Source organism: Oxyura jamaicensis, chromosome 9, assembly GCF_011077185.1.
Source record: "Oxyura jamaicensis isolate SHBP4307 breed ruddy duck chromosome 9, BPBGC_Ojam_1.0, whole genome shotgun sequence".
NCBI lineage: Eukaryota > Metazoa > Chordata > Aves > Anseriformes > Anatidae > Oxyura > Oxyura jamaicensis.
Genome location: NC_048901.1, coordinates 15,511,912 through 15,531,557, shown reverse-complemented (window position 1 = coordinate 15,531,557; position 19,646 = coordinate 15,511,912). Strand labels below are relative to the sequence as shown.

The following is a 19,646-nucleotide window of genomic DNA, read 5'->3' as shown; positions in this document are numbered from 1 at the left end:
TTTTATTTATTTATTTATTTATCAGTCATGCATCCACATTTCATGTCCTGCCACTGGATCCTGCGGTGGCCTCCTGCCACCTCCTGCTGCAGCCGTGGAGGACGGTGCTTTGGTGGCTTGGAGGAACAGCAGGAATTCAAGGCTGGCCACAGAATGGTCTTACAGGGCGTGGATGCTGGTTCCTCTCCACTAAGAGCCCTTGTGGTAGGTGTAGGTTTGTGAACCTGACAAGTTTGTTAGAGTCCTTGTTTGCCTTCTTCCAGTACTTTGCAGTATGTAACACGAGTGCTAAAGGGAAGCACCATAAGCACTTTCTAGTGTTTTGAACTTTGCTTGGCAAAGGGAAAAAAAAAAAAAAAAAAAAAGGAAAGAAAATAAAAGAAAATGAAAGAAAGAAAATACAGCTTGTTATTGTGTAGGCTCTGCACAGGAGCATCCCACTTCACTCTAGAGTTGATTATTATTTAAATCGGAAAACATTCCTCAAGAGTTAAGAGAAACACTCTTTCCTTACTCCCATTAGTATCAAGAACTCAAGGAAACCTCTCTCCCAGTAAACGAGTAAGGTTTAGGGGGTTCTTCTGATGCTGCCTGTGATGTCATGCCATGTCTTTTCTCTTATGCATACACACACAGCAGCATCTGTACCGGTTGACATATACTTGAGGAACTGATCTGTCATGACAGACGAATTTCAAGCCAGTATAACTCCCTTTCTACCCCACTCCTGAGCTATCTATCTGTACAACAGGCACTGAGCACCAAGCACTTCCCAGCTCCATCAGCCCAACGTAGGAAGAAGCTGCTCAACTTTTGGAGCTTCTACTATTATTATTATCATCATCATTATTATTTATCTGGTGGGGAATATTTTACTTAGGAAAGGTTTGCAAGGGAAGGGTTTGAATGGGAAGGGTTTACATCTCAGCTTCCTTCTTTCCCTCCGAGCTTTCACTTCACTCTAGACATGACAAGGAAGCTCTGCACGTTGCCGTACTATGGATAAAGCCAGCCTCCTGCAGAACTCGTTTCTCCAATGACCTTTCTGATCTATGGAGCTTTTATGTGACTGGGATGCTTTGTTTAGCTAAATATTTATACAGTAAACATTTGGTGTATGGGTTGCTGTTAAGACTGCAAGCTCTGTGGGACAGGGGCTGGTTCTCTGTTGTGCGCCTCTCGCACAGCCATAGGCAACACAATGCACAGCTATAGCAACAAAATTCCTACGGTTTTTGGAGGCACAGACTGTGACTGATTTTCTTAGGCACAATGGAGCTGCTATCATCAGTTGCTCAAGAATGAGGTTTCCAAATTCCCCTTTTCTACAAAGTCTGGGCAGAAAGGAGGGGGCGTTGAATCCTATCACGACAATATTAGAAGGAAGATGAGTCAAAAGTGTCGCAGGGGTGTCCATCAAAGAGTAGAGATAAAAGTAGCAAATCCCAGCAGCAAATTGTGCCTGGCAGACACGACGAAATAATGCTGCTTGAAGGGAGTGAGGGGAAGTGTCACTGTGCCCCGGGTGCGAGAAGTGCCTCCGTGAGCACCAGAAGAGTTGAAGTTGTCTTCGCTGCAGACTTTCCGTCTGACGCCGGGTGAGTCACCGGCGTGTGGTTCGCTGCAGGAGCGTGAGTGCCTGAGCGCTGTGCAAACCAGTGCGGGTCAGGTGCTGAGACAAATGGAAGGATCCGAGTCTCTTCTCTCCTGCGAGGTGCAGATAACATGCCCTCTGTTCCTATATGGTAAGGTGTTTGAGGAGTGAAGTGCTTCGTGGTAAGGCAGCAGCAAGCAGCCCAAGTCCTCAGCTCTGGGAGGACTCGTCACTGTTATTTGACACAACAGCAACTGGGGAAGGCCAGCATCTGCTTCTGGAGCTCAGCCAAGCTCCTCTTCATTCAGAGGGGTCACCAGCCTTTTGGTGGGGCATTTGGGTTCCCCGTTGCAGACCAACAAACCCTAATGCTGGCTGACCAGCTGTGTCTGCAGGGCGCGCTGTGTGGCCAAGGTCTCACCAGCCAGCCCTGGAGGAAGCCACTGAGGCTGTGAAATTAACTTTTTTTTAACCAAGAAACAAAGTTTCCTTTCCTGTAACCCCAGACTTATGAGTCAGCATTTCACACATCAGTTATTTACAACAACAACAACAAAAAACAACGCAAGGAGCAAATTCAGGTTTTGGTAGGACGGAGCAAAAGGGGAGACGTTGCACACAATGCTCCTAAGTTAAACGTGTCCCCTTCCTCTACTTTCTCAATAGCCCCCAGTTTCCTCTGTTTTGGTGTAGCCTTTTGTGTGTCGCAGCTCCAGGCCTACAAATTTATACTGTTTAGCCTCAAGGTCAATGCAAGGGAAACATGTTTTACAGCTGGGGACACTAGGGCACGGATAGCTGAAATAACCTGGCCATGTCTTTAATTCCCCATACCAGCTATCTCATGATCCTACCCAAAAGCAGCATGAGTGCACTCCCTCCATGGAGCTGCCGGAATTCAAGGAAGGGTACAAATCCCATTTGTGCAATAAGCCTGAAGGCTTTCATTTATGCACTCTTTGGTAACGCGTGTTCAGCTCTAGATTGTAAATGAAAATTGCTTTGAGTCACAAGGAAGATCCATGCAACCCACAATCTCAGCGCCTAACGGTGCTGGTGAACGCTGGCTGCAGTCACGGAGGCTAACGTGGCCTTCTGGAAGTGCCGGAGTGATCATGATCCCTAACTGCTTGATGTTTTTTCCAGCCTCCACAGGCCATTTGGCCACCGCGATGATGTTGTGAGGTGGTGACAAAGGATGCAGGAAGTCCTTATGAGAAGGATGCTGTGACGAGGAAGCAAACAAGATGAGCTGTTAATAAAAGGCACAAAGCACTGAAATCCCTCAGAATATGTGGGGAGTTTTCTGGTGAGTAATACCAACATTTTAGGAGCAGAAAAATGAATCATTCCTACTCCACATTAACTGCTCTCATCCTGCCACGATTTACAAACCAACGCAGTCCCATGCAATCTTTCACTAAGGGATGGAGTAGATAATATTTTTCCTGCAGGAAAGACAAGGCTTCAGCATTTGTCCTAGACCACTGGGTCCTGAGGCCTCATGAGAAAGGCTGAGCTAAAGGGAAAAGTCAGCAGAACCCTGGCAAGAGTGAGAAACACCTGTAGGTTATTCCCAGTGAGAAGAGAAGCTATCATGACCCCCTCAGCATGCAGCTGGCAGCGATTTGCATGTAAATACACTAGCAGCCAAAAAGTATATGAGGAATTAGGTTGTAGGGACTTTTCCATTTTGCTTTTCCCCTCACCAGGAGCTGTGTTGGGTGCTCTGGGATAGACTGGAGAGCTGCCTGCCCTGTCTTGTTTGCAGTGACGCAGCCAGGTAAAATAAGTAGGGTGGGTGAAAGTCTTTGTTGTGATGAGTTGGCCAGTGGCTCTTGAGCAGGCCACCTCACTGGAGGGCTGTGAGCAATATCTGTAAACATGTTTCACGCAAACATCATTATCTTTGGCAGCTGCACTAAAAAAGCTGCAGCTTAAATGAGTGTCTGGTTCCTCAGTCTTTCCTGTGCTATGATCTCATGCTACAATGTGAGCAAACTTCCTATCTGTGAAGAAGGGAAGCAGAGTAGCCCCTGGGGAGTTGGAGTGGATTTTCCCTCCTTTCCATCAGGTGCTATTTTTACTGCAGAGATGAGGTATATCCAGAAGCCTGGGTCATGGCTGATGGGGAACTCTCTGCAGCCCCCCTGGTGAGGATGCCAGCAGTGTGTGCTGTGGTTTATTTGGGGTCCTGATGCCCAATATGGGACCCTGCTCTCGCATGGCTGGGTCCTGACAAAGAGCAAGGCGGTAGGAGAGAGCACTGTGCTCAAACCCAGGCTCTGAGGGGCAGGGTCTCGTGATGGCATGGTGTTGGGGCTGGCAAGCTGCTTTTGCCTTTCTTTCTCTCTCAAGATTTGAGTCTTTTAGTGTGTCTAGAGGCATCCCTACAGCAATCTGGTTGTTCAGGGAGGAGAGGAGGGTATTATGTACTTCCATAGAGCAAGGACCCTGGGAGGATCCATGGCTCACCCAGCAGGGCAGAGCAAACGAATGAGTTTAGCGCTGGATCCAGGACAGTACAAGTCATATACAGCAAAACCAGCAGGAACCCAAGTAGATACCTTTGGGATCCAAGTGCTTATTTTGATAGTGTGTCTGTGTTTGGGTTTGTGCTTGTTGTTTTTTTCTTTTTTTTTAAGGTGTAGTGGATTAATCCTGGCTTGTGCAGTTGTTGTACCATAGTTTGTTTTTGTGTTGTAAGGGGCTTGGCAATGGTGTCAGGAGACGTGCTCCCTAAGTACTCTTATTATTTATCCTCATTGTACAAGCTGCACCAAATAAGTACCAGGCATTTCCAGAAATTGCTATTGATTGGGCAACTGCGTTTACAAAGCTAATCAATAAGTTTAACCCCCACCATGTATTTATTTGTGATACAGCTGCTCTCTTTGTGTGCCTCATGTGCTTTCCAGAGCTTGTAATTTGTCCAGTGTAAATAGCTGATTTCATCCTTTTTCCTGGGGAAAAAATAGCCGTGCTATTATAACACTGTGCCTCTTCTGGTGAGGGAGGTGTATGTGTCTTCCTGTCTTTAGGGTGGGTAATTTCACCCTTCACAGGAAGAAGATGAAGGGATGGGAAAGAGCCTTGTTGTTTCCTGAACACCAGAGTTACTGCAGTCTCCTGTGGATTTTTGTCCTTTGGCCTTTTCATCCTAGTTCTGTTTCTGCCATAACAACCCCAGCTCTTTTTACACGGCTCTTCCTGTGACTCTACAGCACAGAAGATAACGTAATGCTGTAGAGGGACAGAACTGTGCAAGTGCTTGTTGGCCAGGCAGGACACACAAGCTGTTTCCGAAGGGTTGTGTAGCATAGACCTTTCCACAACAGGGACCTCATCTGGGTCTTTATCTCTAGGGTCTTTATCTCTACCAAACAATGAATGCTTCTTGTTGCCAAAATTTCTACCAGTCCTTCAGATATGACCAAATTGGGTCAACAGTTACAAAGTTCAATGTGAAGGTTGGATGGCTGAAGGGTCATCAGAGTGTCAGTCCAAAAAGTCATCTGTGTGGATGGTTGAATTGCCAAAAACATTTTACTTAAGTCCAGATGTCTGGAAATCAGAACTTGGATAGCTTCCTCTTCTGGTCTCAAATGACTTTGTTCATTCACGCTGCACTGGCAGTTCTAGATCCTCTAGGGTGAGGATGAGAGCCCACACAGCTCTTCTGAAGGATTTCTCCACAAACTGGAAGCACCAGGATTTTGCAAGAGCTTCTTCTGTAGTGTGGGACTATGACTAAAGAGACCTTGGTGGTTCTTGCTCCATTACGGCTGACTATGCCCTGTGTGAACTTAGATATGTGAATGCCCCCACCTCTGTTCTCCAAGGAGAAACAGGCCCACATTTGACCTCTGAAACCCAACGCTCCAGTGTTTCTCCAGAATTTCCCTCTCTGATCTGTACAGTCACCACAAATTGGCGCAATTTTGGACCTTCCTCTAGCAGAGGGTGGCTATTAGATCCAACAGGCTTATGTGCTAACAAGGTTTTTCCAGGATTTTGAGATTTTCTGAGGAACTACTGCTCTGATCATAGTTCCAAGCAAGGCCAAAAATGAGGTAGTGCAGAAAGTGGTGTGTGAGAACGTTAATTATTTCCCAAACAGTAATACTGGTAGTTTCTATTGTATTCCTTCAAAAAAAAAAAAAAAAACAAAACCTGTTGACCTTCTTCAAACATTGTAAACAAGGAAGCTGAAATCTCAAGCCACCCTGTTTCTAAAAGCTTCTTGCAAAAATCAATAATCAGGCAATAGTGTGCCCTGTGTACAAGATTCTGGGAGTTATCAGAAGTTAGATACTGCTTGGCCAGCTGGATGGCTGTCCAGCTGGCACACAGCCTGAAACATGCCATAGCAAATGCTGCTTCTTGCCATGCTGGTAGCCACAGGCCATGGGAAGGAGGTCATGTTGGAAAAGGGAAGAGTTTGGAGGATGTCAGCAGTCCTGGAAGCATGGGCTGGGAAAGGGGCAGGTCATGGGAGCTGTAGAGGGCATCTCAGGGCACTGAATGAAGGGAAATGTGGGGGATGCCAGGGCAGATGTGCTGGTGGAGTGAAGGCACACAGGATGTAAATTCTTAAATCATGGATGGAGGAATGCTGATGCCTGGAATGGCTTGGGTATTGATGATAAAATGTGTGAGATTAAACACTTGGTTTCTCATTCTAGAAGAGCTCCTGATGCTCGCTTTCATCAGACTTTTAAAAGACAGACTACTAAAATGCGATGCCTTTCTTTGGCAGCAGGTACAGTATAACGGTACATCCTGAAAGTCAAATGGACCTGCATATAACTAATGCTTCTGCTTAGTATACAAGAAGGCTTACAGGCAGTGGAACTAAACTCCCAAAATATAAACCTTTGTCTTCTGACTTCACCTCACATTATTTTAATTCAAGACTCTAGAAACAATTGCAATTAGCTCCTATTCCTTCCTTTTGCTCCTCTTTATACTCAGTTGCTTGTCCACACCCTCAGTTTCTTGGATCATTGACTCAGATGCTTAAATGGAAAAATACTCAGCTCAAGTTTATTGCAATGAGCAGAAGCAAAGAGGGTCTCTGTAAATATCTTAGTTCTTTGTATGCAGCTGGGTTCCCCTTTGTTTACTTGACTTCCCCAGTTATTTTCAAGCTGCTAAGGTCATTGCTAGTTAATAGTTGGCTAGAAATCAATAGACAGAGATGGTTAAAGATAAGTTTTAATAATGAGTGCAATCAAATTCTAGCAACTTTTATCTCTCTGCTGCTGCCAGTGGTGGCTGGTTTTTGTGCAATGACTCCATTCATTTTCCAGCTGCACAAACTTCAGGCAGTTTTTTTATCTTTGTAAAATACAGCTACCATAGCCCACCCTGGTGCCTCGTGGTTAATGCCCTCTTGCTACAGAACTGAGCTGAAGTGGGCTAAATGACTTCCATCAGTTTCAACAGGGCTTTCACCCAGTGTTCACTGTTACCCAGACAAAACAGCTCCAAGGTATCTCTGGAGTTAGCCAGAGATGGAGCACTGTCATCTCTTGACTCATCTTTGAACAGATGGAGAGCTTCTCCAAGTCTTGGGTGAGCATTTCTACTAACCTCAGTTGTCCATTGGATTCAGCACCTTCAGTTGAGCGTTACATTGCAGCTGGATCTTTAACAGCTAAGCTCCATCTTGGAAGGGAAAACACAGGGCTAGGATTTATGCCTTTAAGGTCCTGGTTTGCTTGGTTCACAGTGTGCAGGGCAGTGCAAAATCTAATTGCTATCCCTCACCTGCTGGACCTCATTACATGGAAAAGCAGATCTCTTGCAAATACCTCTCATGTTGAGTGATCATTAAAACAAGCGTGTTGAAAGCATTCTAGAGACAGTGTCTGCTGCTGGGCTTTGGATCAGGTGCTGCATGATGCTGCTTGTGCTGGAGGTTCCTCGGCTCCCTGTGGTTTGCCAGGCAGTCCCGTGCCTGGCACCAGGTTCTCTTCCTGTGGGCTCTGCAGCATGTTTTTGGGTTATGATGCAATGGCATGCTGTCCTGCTGCAGCAGGACAACCCGGATAGGTATGGCTGGCACTTGTGTGTGCTCAAGCAGGTAAAAACCTTACTCTCTCCTGAAAGCCCTGTGAGATGTTTTCACAAATGTGATGGGCTGTGGGGATGGTCTGGGCTTGGAGTGCATATCAGGAATTTGAGGGACTCTTGCTCAGTTCTGTTCTGTCCCAGACTTCATCTTCTGCCTCAGGCAAGTTACGTCAGTGCTGTGACTCAGTTCTCTAGCAGTACAATGGAAATAGCAATGCTGTTCTAACTTGTGGGATTAGTTTGGAGATAAACACCCCTAAGACTTCAAGGTGCTGTGTTTCTGTGATCAGGACAGCCACTTAAGCATCCAACGTATGAAAAAGTGACTTGAGCTCTTGAATGTGCTGAATGCTTTGGGGAATGTTTTTACTAACTGCCCTTTCAAAGCTTGTTCATACAGATGTGGAGCAGGAGTACTTCCCTTCTTCCTTCCATCCCTTGCCACTTTCTGAGAGTTGATGTTCTGGGGGAAAGAGGTGGCCCCTTGGCCAATGGCACCGCGTTTCAATCCACTACAGACAAATGTTTGATTTGGCTACTTGATCATGCCAATGGGGCACTAGTTTGATTGGGATTGTTCACTGCAAATCCTGCTGGAGATGCATGTTCTGAAGGGTCCTAACAGTAAGCTTATGAGATCTGAAGTGAAGTGCCCCAAGGAAACATGGTAAAACATCTTGTGGGTTTTGTTGAAGAACATCCAGACAGCATATGGAGCCAATTTTCACTAGGAAACAAATGGAAACAGTTCACAGGTAGGGTATTTTGGATGCAAATGCAATATGCAGTTTTCAAACCAATAGGTGGAAGATGGGTTGCTGGGTTTTGTTAGTAGTGTACTCTAACAGGCCATCTTACTGGTTCAAGGTGGTCATGCCTTTATAGGTAACCTGGGATGAAGCTTCTCTTCTGTGGCATTATCTAGCACGTCAGCTCATCACCCTGTCTAGGAATGAACTCCTTGCTAGTTCTTCACTTTTAAATAACTTCCAATCCATTTAGAAGATAAATTCTCTGCATTAATGCTCTTGATAATATGTTAGAGCAAACATCTTGCCCCAGTTCTGTCGGTCCCTCTCCTCTTCCATCTCCTCTGTGGATTTTGGCCATAGAGCAGTGAAATCAAAGTATAGCAGCTGAGGATCTGTTCCCATTTCCAGTGGGCAAATCACAAGATATCTCTCAGTCAACCTGTTAAATATAATTGAATTCCTCCTGATCCATCTTCTGGGGTTAGAGGCTGTTTGCTTGTCTGTTAGGATCAGCAGGTGGGAGCGTGGCTTCCTGGAGCCTGTGATAACAAAGTCTGTAAGCCCTGCTTTGTGCTCCCTGCCTTGGTGCTGTGTGAATGGCAAGTGGCCTGTCGCACCTGGCACGGAGCCACGCCTGAAACCCAAACCTTTGTTGGGCTGATAAGCCAAGCCATGTAATGAGAAAGGAACACTCTGCCTCGCTTCTTAATGCTCAAGGGCGTGCACAATGTCAGTTTGTCCAAGGCAGGAAGGATTTGTTTAGAAAGGAAAAAAAAAACAACAAACTTTTATAATACCAAGCAAACAAAGTGAGGTTTTGGATGTTTGGGGATAAGACTTAGAATCTGCAAGCATTTGGCTCTCATTTGTTTCAAATAAGGCCAAGGTCACAAATGACCTGAAGTCATGGTTGTACTACTTGTTTTGCCTGAAGAACTGGCTTGGTTTTGTGAATGAGCAGTAAACTTGCCTGAAATATCTGATTCTGTAAGGCCCAACCTATTTGCTGCTTGGTGTTGAGTATGGTTTGGGGTTTTGGTCAAGGGAAGGATAGGGATGTTGACAAAACATTTTCCAACAGCTTTCAGACAACTTTTCTTTTGTTTCAAAAGGATGTCTTCTATGTGCAGAGCTCTTGGGGGGGGGGGGGGGGAGGGGAGGAGTTAAACCTTTGCAACCCAGAAATTTGCTCCTTAAATTAAAGGATTTGGACAGACCCTAAAGGAAATTTCCCAATTATTGTTTTATTAAAATTGTTTTGTACTTGGTCATTGGGGGTGGTGGTGGAATCTTGTCCTAGCTTAAATCAGAATATCAGGTAGGAGATTGCATAAAGTTCTGGGCTCGTTACTTTGGGTGCAGCACAGGCAAGTAGCAAAAACAACCTTCCCTTCCCTGACAAACGCCTGAACAGGAATGAGACAGGATGCAACAAGTGGACAAAATGAATGAGTGTCGGGAGGAGAACGAAATGAGGAGGAAGTTGTGCCTTGCCATGGGCCAGCCTGGTGCCAGATGGGTGTGAGGTGTAAGGCTTCTGGTACGGAAGAGTTTTAAGGAGCTCTGTGAAAGATGCCACTCTGCCTGTTGGTGTGAATTCTGAAGCCAGCATGGTATAAAAAACTAGTTTTGGAACTAGCAACTGGTAGTTTCATCAACAGGACCCAAATGTGAATGGTGTCATGGGAGCTTTTTTCACTGCCTCAATGCTATAAGTCAGGATCAAAGGCTGTTGATGCTGTCTGGGCCCAATGCCCATGTGAGAGCTGCCTGGGATGGCAGGGGGCTTTCTCTCCTGAGCAGTCAACCTAAAAGCTTTTCATCTTCAGAAAATGTCAGTTAACAGATCGAAGATGTTCAAAAATGCCGAGAGCTCCTGGTTCCTGCTGTCTGCAATCAGCTGTGGGTGCTCAGGCCATGACTTGAATAAACATCAGAACAAGATTCCCAGTAGCAGCCAAATCTTTAAGCACTTCACAACCCAGTGGCTCTCAGACACTCAAAGATTTTCTTGTTGATCTTTTGGTGAAGTGTTGAACTTGAGACACAGATCTGAAATTCTGCCTGGACTCTTCAACTCTCAGAGCAGCTCCAGCAAGCTACGTACAAACTCTTGATGTCATTCGGTTCCATTTGACACCTTTGGAAATGTGTGTCCACAGACAGCTGAGGCAGAGAATAAGGAGGAGACAGTGTAGGGCAGCAGAGCATCTGCCAAGCTGGGTCAGTGTAGCTTGTGGTTGCTTGAGCAGTTGGCCAAAGACTTGAGATGCCCACTCTGCCTTAACACTAAATCCTTCTCTTGCTGTGAACAGTAGTGGGACCCTGTAACACCCATACACAGCAATCTGCCATAGGTAGGTTTCCCAGGTTACATGGGCAACCTGCATCAGAAAATGTTTCTGTGGGTGACTGGAGATCAAGTAGTGGTTCAACACTTTGTTCAGGGTATCTGGCAGCTGATTGATAGGCATATAAAACAATGAGTGAAGCAGTTGGTCAATGGCTGTTCTCTCAAAGCTGGGACAAATAGCACGGTCTTTGGTGTCGCAGAGGTCTGGGCACCCTTGGTGTGGTTGCTCCTAAACAGATAATTGCTACTAAAGCTAGAGAAGGAGGTTATTTTCTAACCACAGTCTTGGGCTGCTAATTAGGAGAAAGTTTCTTATCCCTGGATTTTGAAATTGCTCCCCAGCAGGAGCAATGAATGCAAGAAAGTTCTCCCTAAGGATAGGATGTGGCTTGACAAATTTCCAGAAATTTGTCACAATTACTTGTTTTGCAAGAAGAATAGATTAAATAGTGATCTTCCCTATCTCCTGTTTCAGTTGTGGCCTTCCAATATTAGCTCCTGTTTTAAAGTGACCTGGCTAAAACTTCAGCTCCTTGGTATCATCTTTAGTCTATTCCCATCCCTAACCAAGCTATTAACTTGTGGAATCAGTTATTAAAGGCACCTGTGACCCCCCCACAAACCTCCAGAGCCAACTGACTTCCTACTTCTCCTTTCTGATCTGATTTGAGGTCAAGATCTGAATATGCTTCAGCACTCCAGTCCAATTAAAAAAATTAATTTGTGTTTAAAATTTGTTTGGGGGTCTTTAATCCCTTGGCGGTAGATTCCTCCCATCCTTTGGAAGTCGTAGGGAAAAGCATGTTCAGTGATATTAAATGACTCACCAAACTAGCCCGGTGGCTTATTGGGCTGATGCGAAGCTTACTGTACTCAGTGGAGCGTGGTGGGACACCCAGCACTGTCTGCCAGGTCAGGAGTTGAATTGGTGCTATCTGAGTGATATTATCCAGGATGCCTGGGGACAGAGGAAATTAAAAGTCACTAACACTTGCTGCCCTGAGCCAAAGCTCAATTGCAGAAGCACCTGCAGGGTTGGCCTGAACACCTACTGCTCTTTTTTTTTTTTGGTTGACTCCTCAATGTGTTTTTCTTTCCAAGCCAGTGGATGGCATAAGGCAGATAGGCAAAATAGTCAGGGAGGAGGCAGAACAAGATTCTGCTGGTGTGCAGAAGGTCTTGGGGACACAGCTGGGAGGGGGGAAGAAGAAATGCCCCTCTCTTCCCATCACCCTTTTGATTGTGGCTGCTTTGTGCTGTGCCTATGAAAAACAGATGTGGGTGACAGCATTTGCAGTATGACAGGGGGAGGCAGGCAAGCTAAAGCTGCTCCAAATTTTTCATAGAAGAGCTTTGCCCAAGGAAAGTCTGGGTTTCAACCAGGAAAACTTTCCTTGGGAGAAACATCTGCTATTGAATCTCAATATTTTTAGTTGAGAGTTCTAAAACTAATAGAGTTCTAGATCGAATGACTTTTTTTCTTTTTGTCTTTAAAAAGAACCTTTCCAATCTCTTAGAGATTGGGGCTGAAATGTTAAATATCAAGGTGAACTGAAAACTCAGGAAAGAAAGTCTTCAGTTTGACTCAAAATAAAACCTTCAGATTATTCTGAACTGCCAGTGAACCGAAAAATCAGTCATTTGCACTAATGATAAGTAACTGGCAGGTTGTTTTGCCTGTCAAATTCTGTGTCTTGTGGAGTGAGCACATTGTTGTCTGCTGACATGATCTACTGAGCTGTTAAAAAAAAAAATAATAATAAAATCTAGCTGCTATCTGTGGGCAGTAAGACTTGCTAACAGGTGCAAGGGACTTCTGTGTGGACCATCAGGATGAGGGACCCCAGTTTCATTTCTGTACACTCAAACTACCATGACCTAATAAAATTACTGTGACCTAATGAATACCCCAGGACTTCCTCTGGGTACTGATATTCAGAGACTATCATGGCAATAACCTCCGGTTATCTGGTTGGCAGTGGCATCCGCAGGAAGGCACCCATGCCAAGACGGGGCACAATACCACAGTGTGTTGCAAAGAGGAAGGTGAAGGATAATGCAGGAATGGGGTAGAAATGCAGGTAGAAATTGGGCTTTCCCCAGCTTGCTGAGGGTAGGTGCTGCTCACCACCATGAACAGGGTGCCAGAAATCAGCTGGACCTCTCACTAGAGTAACGATGCAGAAAAAGAAAACCTGGGTGTCTCCCAGCTCCTCCATCCTGCTGGGAGGCAGAGGCTTGTCTTTGGGAAGTGGGCTGCCCTCTCCAACAGGGGATGTCAGGGACCCAAGAGGGTATCTCAATACTTGTACTTGCCTTGGCTGCTTCTTGGATAGCACCACTGAAACAGCTGGGAATTTAAGCAGGAAGGGCTGCTGTTCACTGGGAGGTAAGCTGAGTCTGGTAAGGGGCTGTGAGGGAATAAACCCCTGCCCTAAGCCCCATGTTGGGGTGACTGTCCTGAGCTTGGAAGAGCACAGCAGAACTTCTTTTCTCCCAGGCAGGGGGCTATGAGGGCAGGGGGTGATGGGCTGCAGCACAGTCACTGCAGGGATCTTTGCCACTGGGGCTTGCTGACCAGGAGGGAGGCCTCCTTGCTGCAGGTTGAGCGGTGAGGTGGGGTAAAACACCTGCAAGGAAGATAAATAGAGCCACAAGGTGCTGAGGAGGGGGAAGGCAGCATGGGGATGCACTGCAGACCGTGACCTGCAGCTGCCCAGACTGGATGGCCAGTGCAATTGTAATAACCGTAATTTTATGGCATGTCTACCAGGTGACCAGTGACTTGCTGAGTGTGAAGTGGTGTCTGAGCTGGAAGGAAGCTCTGCTGAGAAACTGTACGAGGGCCTGGGTTTCATCTGGGGTGCATCTGGTGGTTGTGGTTAAGGCTGAAATCTGGTAGCTAAAGTAAATCAGAGTTTGGGGTTGGAGGGAGGGGGAGGGGGGAAGCTGCAGTGTGAGTGGAACCTGTCTCATCTTCCTATTGTTCCTCTTGTCTGCTGTGTTGATCCCAAATAGGTTTCTGGTCCTACATGCAGGAGGTGAGGCAGCTCAGCTGGAGCCTGAGGAACAGCTGCCAGTGAGGCTCTTGGCAGCCTCACTCATGCCATGGGAGCAAGCCTGACCCTGACACCTATGGCATGGGGTGGGAGCTGGGGGCAGAGGGACCAAGCTTTCTTAGTACTGAAATATTAAAGTAACCCCCATTTTTCCTAGATGCTGTAAGGTTTTGACAATGGTAATGTGGTGTAGTTCCCTGAACCATATAGGTTTTACTACCCTAAGAGGAAAGAGGGTGAATTTATTGAATGTGGTTAAAAACAGGTCTGGCTCTGAATCCTGCTTGCTGTGATCTCCCGCACATTGTGTGGATATAGAGTGAAGTTTATCTGTACAGCACCTCTCCCTGGGGAGCTGGAGGTCTCAGCTAAATAAGCCTTATTTCTCAAAAAAAGCACCAGGCATGAACTAGGTCTTCAGCTTTGGATGTGTTTGCTCTTCACACCATGCGTGCTTATGTCCATGTGTGGCCATACCCCTGCTCTCTTCAGTCTCATCTCAAAGCAGCCTGGTTGTTCTTCCTTTCTATCACTGTGTTCCTGTTCCACTTATCCCACTGCAGTCTCTGGTAGAGGGGAATAGTTTCTGTTCTCCTACTCACCAGGTCATCACAACAAGAAATACACATTTATACTTCTTTCCTATTTGTCACCCAACAGTCTTACCTCCAAATAACCTCAAGGATCTTGCTACCTGTCCCCTGCTCCTACCCCTCCTAGGCACAGGGTCGTTGCTGCCCTTTCCTGATGTGACTCTGCTGGGGTTGCACTGGGGGCTGCCTTCCCCAGGACCTCCTGCCAAAGCCGGGACCCATGCAGCTGCACTTCCCATGTGGTGGGGTTAGAGCTACAGCTGAAGTTACAGCAGAAAGTGTCAGCTGTGCTTTGCCAGTATTTTGGAAATGAAGCTGGAGCAAATTGGTTTTATCTGTGGAAGGGCCGTTTCTCTACCATATCTCAATAACCAGTGCAAGTGTTAAAAGTCCAGGGGTGTACACTAGGTTGTAGAAGTCACTGTCCCAAGTTGTGAAGTCAAAAGCTGTCAGGTTATAAAATTCCCAATAAGTGTCCTGGGATAGAGTTTGGCTACCCAGCCCTTGTCAACTCTGGGTACTGTGTGCATCTGAGTGCTCAGCCAGCCTTTCGCAGGCAGTTTGCACCATCTGCAGCAGCAGCTACTGACCTTGTGGGACTTGGGCAGCGATTTCCAGGAGGGGAAGGAATGAGTGATCTGTAGCAGCCACTTCTCCGGTACTGTCCAGGGCGATGTGCAGTCTGTCACAGACTTGTAGCATCCATTCAGTGTCCCGTCTCTTGACATAAGTGTTGCCCTGCGGCAGGGATTATAGGATGTAATTCAGCATTACCAGGCGGAAGATAAAAGCAGGATTACCAGATCTTTTGCAGTTCTTGTAACCCGTGCTCTAATCTTGAAAGAAGATGAGTGGGTGAGTAGGTCAGTTGGGGTGGGGTGCTAGAGCTCCCCATAAGCCTCACTGAACTTGGAAGAAATTGCCTACACAGCAAGAGGAATGGGTTAAATCCTAGCACAAGGAGGCACAAAATATTCTCTGGACAAAAAGTCATACTATTTCATTTTTAGCTTTCCTTTATGGAAGTCACAGGACTTTGTTTACACTGAACAATGCAAAGCCAGACTAAGATCAACGTGTCCTTGATTTTGTTTTGCATGTTAAGTACTGCATATTTACCCCTTGCCACCTAATTTGTGAATTTGCCAGGAATCAAAACATCCATTTAAACTAGCCAGGAAGACAGCAAAATATGAGTACTGCTAGATCATTATCCAAGGCACAGCTATCATGTACTGAGGGTGGCTTTGCAAGGTCTGAAGTATAAAAATGCAGCTAGGAAGAGTAAATAAGTGTTGTTGTTGTTCCAGAAGTTGATTGTAGGTAGAAATTAAACTGGAACATTTCAGATTTGTAATCTGAATACGTAATCAAGACGGTTTTTCAGTAGAAAAAGCACGGAGAGTCTGTGGGGACCCAAGGGTGAGTGTTGTGTTGCTCTTTGGAGCAGGCTTGTAGATATAACTGATGTAACTTAAATGTTTGGTGCAACTTTGTCTTAATGATGTAGGAGGAAATCTAGTTTACTCTCCTTTCTTAAACCTTAACTTTGAGGAAAAACATTGTTTAAGGAAAAAAAAGTAGCCTCGTCACAGATCTCACTGTCATCATTTCATCCCATTGCTTTTACCAAGTACCAGACAATGCGGCTATTGGTATACTAGAACACCAATTCGGAAAAAAAAAAGTGATCTGCCCATGGCAGGCTGTGAGTGTTGAGTTTTTCTCATGACTATTTTTTGATGCCTCAGTTTCCTGATTTCTATATTTCTTCTTCTAAACTCTTTGGAAGTTGGACAGCGATGGTTTAATAAACAATGAGATAACGTGTTTTTACATTATTTTAGCTAATTTGTATAGATGCTTTCTACCTGGTTTGGCCATCTTCCTCCTGAAAGGAGGAGAAATCCTCTTAGAGCTAAAGGTACAAAGTGAGCTCACTACCTTATTAGACATCAGAAAATCCCACCTGGCAGGATCAGGAGGAAGACAGCCTTCCTATGCATCATTGTCAGGGAGCTATAGCATTCAGCAGAGTGTGGTGGCAATGAATTAACTCCAGGCCTGTTGGGTTTATTGCTGTACATAGGTTCTCGGAAAAAGGAGAGTGCAAAGAGACTTTCAGGGTTGTTAAGAAAGTGGCAAGTGTTGGCCATCCAAATCTTGTATTGTCTACTTGATGCATAATGAAAGTTAATGAGGTCAACTGGAAATATTAATTGTCCTACACAGTTTGCTGTCTACCCTTGCTCTGGTTCTGAAAAATTCATGCTTAGCAGCAGCTGAGAAGTCAGCAAACAGCGTTTTAACATAGGCAGTGGGCAATATTTGTCCCAGTGATGCCATAATGCAGGTGGTGAGAAATCACTCAATTATATGCATGAGGGGGACTCTGTATAAGAGCAACATTTGGAGCTTTATGGGCAGCATAAAAGGAGAGAGAATGAGGTTTTTATATCACTGATATCACTGCACTCAGTTGTAGAAGCGTGAGATTGTTTCCCACCCCTATGCATATGCTTGGACTGTGTAAGGAAAATGAAAATGAATGGCTGCTTGGGAACTTGGCACAGTACCTGGGGAGGACCTGTTCCAGAGACAACCCCTCACCCACCCTCCACGTCCTCCCTTATATAGGTGATTTCATGTGTCCAAGACTGAGCAATGTCAGAAGTTATACTCAAAATAAAAATCTTGACTGCTTTAATAACGAACCCTCAAAGCAAAGAATTTTCAAGAATATTTATAACTGCAGCTTTTCTTCCTCAGCAGTTCCTAGAGCAAGTGAAATAAGATCTCCCAGCATGTACAGTTCCCACCCCTTTATCACCCCACTTCTGGGCTTCCTGTGGGGTCCCTGCCTCTGAGCCAGGTGTGCAAATATGCAAATCTCAATTTTTCTTCCCTAATGCTCATAGTGGCTGAGAGAAAGCACACAGGTAAGATTACAACACCTGTCAGAGCAAGGTATTTGTGTTTTCCATTAATTTCAAATTGTTTGAGTTCTTTAACCCATGATTTTTCTGTGGCTGGGGCTGGCAGTGCTGTATTCCTGACATTGCAGTGGCTGCATCCATCTTTTCCTCTAGACATCCCAGTGCCTGGTCTGTCCCCTTCCTACTGCTCATGAGAACTAAAACATTTTTCTGCTGGTACAGTTCTTATTTATGTAGAGAAGATCCATCCACTAGCCCAGTGTTTTTTTGCTTTTCTAACACAAATGTCTATTTTATTTTTGTATTAAACAAAATACAAAACTGCTACAAATATCTTAATTCTTTTTCTTGCTGTAAAGCTTGACATCTGGGCCTGTAACAGCTCATCAGTGGATTTGTGAGATGAAGCAAATGACATTTCTATATAGAGCACTGGCTGCTGTAGAAATCAGATGGTGAAATGGGACTGTAAAGAATTTGGTATTGAGTGATGATCTTCATCCAAGGATCTTGGAGTACAGCAATCCTGTTTTGCTGATGTAGAGGATGGGTGACTTACCCCAGCCTGGTCAGCAAAACTGGTTTCATAGCAGAGAGCGCATCTCTGGAGACCTGTACCTAGAGCAGAAGCACTCAGGTGTGGGCACTGCCTCTCCGTGTTTTATAGCACTCATTGTTATAATGAGGCTTGGATCCCAGTGTGGATAGAAGTGCATTTACTGTAACTAGCTGTGTTTGGAGCTCTAATCCCATCTGTGCCACACGTGCGATGTGCTCAGATGTTTTCTTGCCCCATTGCTTTGGTGGATGACCTGCTGACTTGTGCCTCCCCTCCGTGGATGCAGCTCGAGCTGTTTTCTGTACAAACACCGCTTCTGTGTGCTAGAGCACAGCGTGGGGCCAGGGCAGTGCTCCTGCTGTCCTGCCATCAGCGCTGCTCTAGGAAAAAAGCCTCTAGAGCAGGCCAAGCAGAAGCCCTGGGACTGTAACTAAAGTCAACCTCAAGTCAACCCCAAAACCCAACAAACCCAGGTAGTTTTAGGATGAACCTGGAGAAACTGTCAGATGCTTTCAGCAGCTTTTCCTTTGTACTTCTGGGACAGGCTGGAGGGGTCCTGCGTCTGGGCTGTTGCTGGCAGCGCTCTCCTTGTCCCACTGGTGCTGAATGCCTCGGGAGATGCTGCTCCAGCTGGGCTGGGGGCAGCGGGACACAGGGAACCCTCTCATGCCCCAAAGGAAGCTTTATCCCTGTCTGTGATGCCTTTGTACAGGGATGGAAGGAGGTTGTCTCCTCATGCTTCTAAGCTAAGTGAAGTCTGAGGCGCACTGCTCTGTTTTCAGTGTGTTTCTCTGGAGGATTTAGTTCCTCCCAAGTGCCCAGCAGTGGTGCAGTGCTCTTGGTGCCTTTCCCAAGGGATTCACAATGGCAATGCCAAAAACTTCATACACAGTTCTGCAGAGCTCAGGACCGCTCCTTTCACAGGGTGTTCCTTAGCATGCTGGTGGGGGGGACACAGACCTCTTCCTGGTGCCAGCTATCATCACATTCAGATACACGAAGATACTGAAGCAACCCAGCAGGTCTGTCCTTCTGGCTTTCCTGAGGGATCTGTCTCACCCTATTCCTTCCCATCTTTGGAGCTGCTGGGCAAATTCTGCCCACTGTGACATGGTGCTCAAACCTTGTGCAAGGGCTATCGATGTGCTTTGGAGGCTGGTTGTCCACACCAGCTGGAAGCCTAGCTCTGTGCTCTAGCTAGCACATCTAATAGCAGAGACGTTCAGGTCCAGCTGTACCATCTCAAGCCACATCTGCTCAAATTTCTCCAGTCAGCAGCAAGAACTTGCTGATCCCCAGGAATCCCACGCGCTGCAGCAAGGCGGGAGAGGTGGCAGTGTCACTGCTGGCCGGTGCTGAGCCCCAGGCCCTGGCAGGGTGTGAGGGGCTGAGCTGTTGGCCTGAGGAAAGGCCCAGCTACCCATGGCCATAGCCATGGAGCTCTGTGGTGCTGTGCTGGAGGAAGAGGGTTTGTTGCATGCATTTTGCTGCCTTTCGTTCTGGGGGCTTGCACTGGCTTTTTGCACTTCCAGCTGAACCTCTTCTTGAAAATAACTGAAAAGCTGTGAAAGTTGTATTGTCCACCCAGGTCTCAGTTTTCATATTACACAGGGAAAGTTCTCTACATCCAACTGTTACTATTTTTAATGAAACCTTTCAACTTTAATTGCAGTGGCCTTACGTATGTGTAAATATATGTATGTGGGTTGCATTTGAAAATTA

General features: G+C 46.0%; 1 long non-coding RNA gene across 1 annotated transcript in view; it reads left to right on the top strand.

The window, feature by feature from the left end:
• The first annotated feature begins 3,282 nt into the window (after positions 1-3,282).
• Positions 3,283-19,646, top strand: part of LOC118171240 — a 48,744-nt gene continuing 32,380 nt past the window's right edge. Inside the window, exon 1 of the long non-coding RNA XR_004753118.1 lies at positions 3,283-3,377. This is a non-coding gene — a long non-coding RNA (uncharacterized LOC118171240). The remainder of the gene's footprint in view (positions 3,378-19,646) is intronic.